Genomic DNA, 9,366 nt, shown 5'->3' on the forward strand with positions numbered 1-9,366 from the left:
AGTAAAGATATATATATATATATATATATATATATAATAATATGTTTTTGGTACATATAGGTTCTTTTCATATTTGTTTTTCATCTCTTTTGGAATAAAGATCTAGTGGTGATATTGCTAGGTCAGAGGGTATGTGTGGTTTTATAGTCCTTTGGCCATAGTTCCAAATTGCTCTGCAGAATAGCTGAATCAATTCGCAAGCCCACCAATAATGCAGGAATAATATTCTAAAAATAAAATTAAGAGGTAAAAGATTGGGGCAACTAGGTGGTGCAGGGAATATAGCACTGGCCCTGGAGTCAGGAGTACCTGAATTCAAATCTGGCCTCAGACACTTAATAATTACCTAGTTTTGGACATGTCACTTAACCCCACTGCCTTACAAAAAAAAAAAAAAAAGAGGCAAGAGATTTATGTACCAAGAGAAAAGAACAGGGAGAGATAGAATGCTGTAAATTATCCCACATGAAAGAGGCAAGAAAAAGTTTTTAGTGAAGGGGAAGAGAGGGAGATGAGGTATAGTGAGTGTCCCTTACCCTCATCAGAATTGACTCAACTAAGGAATAATATTCATACTCAGTTGGAAATAGAAATCTATCTTATCCTACAGGAAAATAAAAAAGGAAGGAGATAAGGGGGGGGGTTGAAGAAAGGAGGGCAGATTGTGGGAGAGATAGTCAGAAACAAAACACATTTGCGGAGGGACAGGATGAAAGGAGAGAGAGAATAGAACAAATGGGGGAGAAATAGGATGGAAGGAAACACAGTTAATAGGGCTGAAAAAAAATTTAAATCAAGTTTCTCTTTTAAAGATCTCTTCTCAAACATATGGAAAACTGATCAAATTTATAAAAATAAGAGCCACTCCTCAATTGATAAATTATCAAAAAATCTGAAGTTATCAGATGAACTAATCAAAACTATCCATAGCCACATTAAAAAAATACTGTAATTCACTGTTAATTAGAGAAATGGAAATTAAAATAATTCTGAAGTACTCATACCTATTAATTTGGCCAATTGAACAGGAAAGGAAAATGACAAATGTTGGATGTGATGTGGAAAAAATGAGACTTTAATGCATTGTTGGTGGAGTTGTGAGTTGATTCAGCTATTCTGCAGAGAAATTTGAAACCATGCCCAAAGGACTATAAAACCATAATACCCTCTGACCTAGCAATATCACTACTAGATCTGTATTCCAAAAGAGAAGAAAAACAAATATGAAAAGAACCTATATGTACCAAAAACATCTATAGCAAATCTTTTCTTGTGGCCAAGAACTGGAAATTGAGGGGATGCCCATCCATTGGGGAATGGCTGAACAAACTGTGTTATGTGGTTATAATGGAATAGAGTTGTGCTATAAGAAATGATGAGCATGATGCTGTCAGAAAAACCTGAAAAGACTCATGAGCTGATCCAATGTCCAATATACTAAGTAAAAAGTAACAGCAGTATTGTAAGACAATCAGCTGTGGACGACTTTATTCTCAACAATACAATGATCTAAGACAACTCTGAAAGATTTAGGATGAAAAATACTATCCAATCCAGTGAAAGAATTGATGGTATCTGAATACAGAGTAAAGCATTTTTTTTTTACTTTATTGTTCTTGAGGATTTTTGTTCTGTATTTTCTTTCATAACACTATTATTTTGGGATTGTTTTGCAAAGCTACACATGTATAATCTTAATGAGAGGAGGTGGAGGAGGAAGGAAGAGAATTTGGTACTCCAAGTTTTAAAAATGAATGCTAAAAATTGTTTCTATATGTAACTAGGGAAAAAATAAAATGCTAAATAAACTTTTTAAAAAAATAAATAAATTGAATTCCTAGTGAATTTTAAAAAAATATCTGCTGCATAATATTATTATATAATATTTTGCTGATTTGAAACTGTTGTCCTTTCTCCCTATCTCTTAGTGAAAGAGTCTGGTAGAGTGAGAACACTGGATTTAGAGATAGGACACCTGAATGGGGATCCCAGTTCTGGCACTTATTATCTATGTGAGCCTGGATAAGTGACTTAACCTTTATGAGATTCATTCAGTTTTGTTATTACTGTTGTTATTGTGGGTGTGAATGTTGTTGCTGTTGTTGTTGAGTCATGCTGACCGCATTTGGGGTTTTCACAGCAAAGTTACAGTAATTGTCACTTCCTTCTCCAGTTCATTTCACCTATGAGGAAACTGAGGCAAAAAGAGTTATGTGCCTTGCCAAACAAGTGAGGGTCTGATGCCACATTTTAACTCAACTTCTTGAGTCCTGGTCCTCTGTCCACTATATCACCTAGCTGTCCTTCGAGTTTGCTGATATGTAAGATGGGGTTATTGGGAATATATTAAGACTAAGCAGATCAACAACTTTTCTGCAACTTATAGCTCCAGTTTCCTGGAGTACTAAGAAGTTAAGTGATTTTCCTAGAATCATAAAATGTAGGTTAGAGGCAAGACTATACAGAAAGCCAGCTCCTCTAACTACTATACCACATATTGCTTAGACAAATAATAGTATATTAGCACAGAGGCAGTTAAGTGCCATAGTGGATAGTCAGTAACACCTGAATTTAAATCTGGTCTCACAATCTCAATCTAGTTACCCTTGCTGTGTCATATGATAATAAATGATATAGTTACAAGAGCACCATATTTTGAGTAAGAAGACCTAAGTTAAAATCCCAGCTTTACCACATACTACTATGTGACCTGAGGCAAGTCAGTTCACCTAAGTTCCTATCAGCAATTAATCTATAATTTTGTAATCACACACACAAGGCAAATGGAGTTACGTGGCTTGCCCAAGGCCACACAGCTAGGTAATTATTAAGTGTCTGTGACTGGATTTGAACCCAGGTACTCCTGACTCCAAGGCCAGTGCTTTATCCACTATACCACCTAGCCACTCCCCTCTAATCTTCTTTCAAAAGTACTCTGTGCCTTCTTTAATTTCACCTTCATTGAGGATATGCATAGGCATCTCCTTTTTTAATGATGCAGCCTGAAACACTTTTTTGAGTAGCAAGGATGGAGAGGGTGTTGGAGGAAGAAGGAGAGAAAAGATTGAAGGCTTTTATTATGCTAGAGGAAATATCAATACTGATTTTCCCAATAATATTTTGAGCTGAGGAAAATTCATTTAGAAGTTCAGCCCTTGAATGATTTGTTTTCTGAGGAATAAATAGTGTTTCCTGGAAGTTATAGAATTCATTTTTCAGTTTATACACCTCAACTTCCACAAAACCTTTCTCTAACTTTGATCATGGCATGGAGGTGGCCTTGAGTCTAATAACAGATATACAAGTGAATTGTAAACTCTGACAGGTTTTACCATGCTGGAAAGGATTTGAATGTGAACCCTGTAACAAATCAATTTTCTGTCTTAAGAATCTACCAGACCAAATATGGAGAGGTGGTGACCAGTAGGCTGGTCATCTAGAAATTTTTTTTTTTGGTCTTGGCAAGTCATGAAACCAACAAAAATAAATAAATAATGGCCTTCATTCTTGTGTAGCCCCCTTCTATTCCTACAATATTAGAGTCAGAGAGATAGGAAAGGGCCAAAGGGTTATTAGGAATGACATAGTTTTCTAGACCATCCTTAAATTTTATTTTGATCATTCTGAATGAGAGACTCTAGTCCAGTGATCAACAAGCAGACATAATACAGAAGGAAATGAATCATATCAGTCTTGACATTTTGCTAAAAATGCAGTCAGAAGAAGAAAGAAAATTGTAGCTTAATGGAAGGATGGCTCACAGGTACTCTTAGAAAAGTCAAGAAAGGAATTGGAAGAATGGGTTTTTTAAAATGTAATCTCAAAGGGAACAAGAAAATTTATTTAAAGGACTATTTGGTCATCCAATATTGTATTACTAATGTTAAGTATTCACAAAAAGAACACCATGAAAATAATTGCAATATTGACTGTTTAAGGTAAAGTGAAAGATAAATTCTTTGAAAAACTTCATGAGACCTAAATTAAATCATCAGATATCCTGATACTTATTAATTGCACTGAAAAGGTTGGAAATTTTGAGGAGGGAAAATTATATGGGAAAAAAATAGTTCAGAAAGAAGAAATAAGAAAAGTCAAGGATTTAAAGATGGTAGGATAAAAGAAGGGACTCACCTGAGCTCTCCCAAATTTTCTAAATTTCTAGAACCTCAAACATGGGCAAGTGTAGCTAGGTTGAAATCTCCATGGGAGAAGGGAGTATTTGCATCGACACATATTGGATACATGCAAATGCTAAAATAAGTTGTTGAGGTAAGACACATGCCCAATGTGACAGAACTGACATTTTCCTTGGATTTGTTTTGTTTTGTTTTGAACATTTGTATTCTGAGTATCCTCTTAGGTTGTTTATACAATCTCTGCTTTCAGGAATAGCAGCAACTGCTACTAGTTATAAAGACAATTAGTATGAAGAAAAGTTCCCTCCTAGGGAAAATGAAACAGGATTCAAAATGCTGTGTCACAATTCAAAGTTTCTAAGGAATGTTGATATCAGAAGACTGAGATGGGAAGCTCAAAAGCAGAGAGCCTTGGGGTTATAAGCCAAAGTCCATATGGACACCAGGAGTCCTACTCAATCTAAAGTAGTGGTAAACTGATTGAGGCAATCTACCTTCTCACAGTTTCACTCTTTTTAACCCCCCAAGCATATGAATTTATTGAGGACTTTGCCTCTGATTCATAAACTGAGAATGTTTTATCATCCTTATCACCAGAATGCCTTCATGCACTGGATCTTGGGATAGCATTAATAAAAGCCTCCACTAGCTCTGGGAAATAAAATAAAAGAATGCCTCAAAATGAATACTGGAGCAGCAGAACCCATAAAAAGGATGGGGTGAGACAGTTTTCCAGTTCAAGACAACAAAAAAGGTCAGCAGGAAAAGTCTGTCTTACTGGAATGAGAGTGGAGCATAGCCCAGTGTGAGATGAATCTTAGCAAGCCAGCAGCAGGTCTTGTGTATGTGGGTGTGGGTGTGGGAGGCAGGGAGAGATGTGACTGCAGCATCAGCAGTAGCTTCCAGAACTCTCAGCCCACTGAAGGTAGAAAGTAGCGGGGTATCGGGGTGAGACATCTGATAAGAAGGAGCTTATAGGTAACCCTTTGTTGGCACTGGTGCAGGACTCTTTTGCATTGCCTATGCCAGACCTGGGTCACAATCCCAAGGTAAAGAGGAGGAACACTAGCAAACTAGAGATTGAGGTCACAGGGGAATGGGAACTCAACACAGTTCCATGGCAGAAAAGCATGCTTTCACAGATGAAAGTATAGTCCAGGAGAGTAGGATATAAGCAATAACACCAAAAACAACCTGACCATAGAAAGTTACTATAGTGAAAAGAGAAAAAAATTAAAACAGCTACATTTAAAGTCTCAAAGAAAAATAGGAATTATTGCTGACCAAAAAAGAATTCTTGGAAGGGCTCAAAAAGAATTTTAACAACCAAATGAGAAAAACAGAAGAAAATTGGGGAAAGAGAGTAAAACAAAATGAGATAAATTACCTCACATAAAAGAGGTGTAAAAGAGCTCTTACAATGGAGGGAAAGATGGAAAGGTGGCAGGCATTGCTCAAACCTTACTCATTAGAAGTAACTCAAGGAGAAAATAACATGCCCTCTCAGTTGAGTACAGAAATTTATTTTACCCTTTAGGAAAGTAGGAAGGAAAGGGGATAAGAGAAGGTAGGGATGATAGAAGGAAAGAAAGATTGGGTGAAATCACTGAGGAGGTAGTCAGAAGCAAGACACTTTAGGGAAAGAATAATGTGAAAAAAGAGAAAGAAAAGGATAAATATGGGGAGAAGGGAAGGATAGAGGGAAATACTCAGTAGCCATAACTATGAAAAAAAATTGCAGCAAATGAATGCCTCTGATAAAGGTCTGCTTTCTCAAATATATGGAGAACTAAGCCAGATTTATTAGAATCCAAGTCATTCTCCCATTTGATTAATAGTGAAAGGATATTAATAAGCAGGTTTTGAGAAGAAGAAATCAAAGATAATTATACTAATATGAAAAAAACTCTGAACAACTATTGATCACAGAAATACAAATTAAAAGAGCTCTGAGGTACAATCTCATACCTATCATTTTGGCTAATATTCAGAAAAGGAAAATGACAAATGTAGGAGATGTGGGAAAATGGAGACCCTAAATTGTTGGTGGAACTGTGAATGGATCCAACCATTCTGGAAAGCAATTTGGAACTTTGTCCGAAAGGTTATAAAAACTAGGCATATACTCCTTGATGCAGCAATACTATTACTAGGTCTGTATTCCAAAGAGATAAAAAAAAATAAGGAAAAGAACCTACATGTACAAGAATATTTGTAACCCTCTTTTTAAAGTGACAAAGAAGTAGGAATTAAGGGGATGTGAATCAATTGAGGAATGCTTAAACAAGTTGTAGTGTATGATTGTGATAGAATATATTGTGCTAAAAATAAATGATGAGCAGAATGTTTTCTAAAAACATGGAAAATCTTGCATGAAGTGATGCAAAGTAAAGTGAGCAGAATCAGAAGAACAGAAATGTTGTATAATAACCAACAGTGAATGGCTTAGCTATTCTCATCAACACTATGAGCCAAACACAGTTCCAAAGGACTTATGAAAAATACAATCCACTTCCAGAAAAAGTACTGATGGAGTTTGAATGCAAATTGAAGCAAGCATTTTTTACTTTCCTTATTTTTTTGTTTGTTTTGCTTTTTGTTTTTGGTCTATGTCTTTCTTCACTTAACTAATAGGAAGATATGTTTTACATGACTATGTTTCCCTGGGAAAGTCATTGAACCTGTCTGCCTCAGTTTCTGCATTTGTAAAATGGGAAAATAATAATACTTTTGTGAGGAGATATTATAAAGTGCTTAAAAGTACTTGGCAAATAGTAGATGTTAATAAATGCCTATTTCCTTATTTACTACTCAGATGCCTCCAAATATGAAAGGGACCTCAGTTCTCCAAGGCTATGCCAAATTCTGACAGGTGCTATTTAATTCAGGTGTCATGAGGTAGGCCAGTGGTGACAAACTCAAATAAAAATAGGGACCACTAATCTATACACAGGAATTCTTGCTGGGGCATATTGACTTAATTTTAAAATATGTTATCTATAATTTATTGTAGTTTTACTTTGTTAAGTATTTCCCAATTACATTTCTATCTGTTTTGGGCCTTTCTCAAGAAAATTGCCTCATGGCTATGTGTTGGCTACCTCTGGTATAGTGAATAAAACTGCCTCCTAGACTCAAGATCTGGATTTGAATCTTACCCCAAACATTTGAGCTATGTGTCTCTAAGCAAGTCATTTAATCTCTCTGAGCCTCAGTATACTCATCTGTAAATTAGGGATATTAATTATAGCTACCTCTCACAGGACTTATGTAAGGATGAAATGAGGAATAGATTTATTTACAAACCTTTACAAACTTTTAAGCACTATGTAAATGTGGACTATTTTATTATAAATTCAATGACAGATTGCAGAACTGGTGACCAGCCCAGGTGAATTTTAAGAGACTACTTAGAAAAAGGTTGGCCATCATGTGATGATTGGTTTTCCGCTATTGTAGGAATTTGTTAAAATTCTCTACTTATAAAATTATAATCTGTACAAGGTGGAGGGAATATCCACATCCCTGAAATCTTTTCTTCTTTAAATAGTGAGAAAGTTATTTCTTTCCTCAGTAATAATACCAGAGAGACATTATCTTTTTCTTCCTTTTTTTCTTTCTCTTTCTTTCTTTCCTTCTCTTTTCTTTTTTCTCACTTCCTTCCTTCCTTCCTCCCTTTCCCCATCCTTCCTTTCCTTCCTTTCCTTGCAAAAGAAAAGAATTAAATTCTTATCCCTTCTCTTCTCACCTTGAGGACTTTCCCAGTAGGGTTACTTCTGTAAGTCTCTTCTCCAGGTACTATTTTTGCTGACAGTAAGTTTTTGTTTAAATAAAAATCCAAACTCAACAACTTTTTTTGGTTTTATTGCTTTGAAATTCTCCCTAGGAGGTTTTCCATCAAATTTCATCAGAAGTGGACGTTCTTTCCTAAACTCCTTGTGCTGGTTCTCTTTTGAGTCCACATGATTTATTCAGACTAAGATCATGAATCCCCATGGTCCAACCACTCATTTATCCTTACTTTCAGCACTTAACCCAACTTTTCCAAGTTCCCCAATCACCCACTAAGATTCTTTAAAGGAGAAACTGAATACTTGAAAACAATGAAGATGTGTTCAACGTTTTTCTAGTCTGAGTACTTAGATTTTAGAGATTATTTTCATGAAAATGGCTCTCCTGTGCAGAAGCTTTGAGAGTTCATTAATACCTTTTTTCCTTAATTATACATTTCCATCCTTCACACAATCTTCCATCTAGCCTAATCTTACTATTTTTCACAAGCATGCTGTCTCTCATTTCCATGACTTTGTACAGGCTTCATGGCAGGTAAATATCTGATCAACAAGACTTGAGTTGACTGGACCTTCTGAACTATTAAGAATGGTCAAGAGCAAAAGCCCAGAGAAAAATTGTTTCTTCCTCCTTCATCCTCTACTTCTTTCTTTCTTACATTTCTCCAATGCTTTGCTTATAGTCATTGACTCCTATAGTATATACTGGACTTGTTCTTTAAAAGGGTGAGGAGATTGTTCGAAGTATAAAGACTTAGCCTAGTGGGCAACTTAGACTTAGGAACCCAACTGCAGGCAGTTTTAGGTCTCAGGCCTTCAACTGCCTGCAGATGAGTTCCTGAGTTCCTAAACGTAGCAGAATTATAAACCCTTTTAACCTTCAAGTGTATTCTTTAAAGAAAAAAAAATCCCAAATATATGCAAAGGTAGTTTTCAACATTCATTCTTTTTTGGGTTTTTTTGCAAGGCAATGGGGTTAAGTGGCTTGCCCAAGGCCACACAGCTAGGTAATTATTAAGTGTCTGAGGCCAGATTAACATTTATCCTTTTGCAAGCTTTTGAGTTCTATATTTTCCTACCATCCTTCCTTCTCTTCCCTCTCTTCATGGCAACAATCTATATAGGTACTATAGGTAGAATCATGTTTAATATTTCCATTTTAGTCATGTTGTCAAAGAAGAATTAGAACCAAAGGGAAAAAACAATAAAAAAAAATAAAAACATAAAAAGAAGTTTTAAAAAGTGAATATAGTATATTTTGCTCTACATTCAGACCCCATAGTTTTTTCCCTCTGGATGTTGATGGCATTTTCCAAAACAGCATTGTCCTTGTTCTCTGAACTGCTGAGAAGAGCTGTGTCCATCATAGTTGATCATCTCACAATGTAATTGTTAATGTGTACAATGGTTTCCTGGTTCTGCTCATTTCACTCAGC

Source organism: Macrotis lagotis, chromosome X (genome assembly GCF_037893015.1).
Source record: "Macrotis lagotis isolate mMagLag1 chromosome X, bilby.v1.9.chrom.fasta, whole genome shotgun sequence".
Lineage (NCBI taxonomy): Eukaryota > Metazoa > Chordata > Mammalia > Peramelemorphia > Peramelidae > Macrotis > Macrotis lagotis.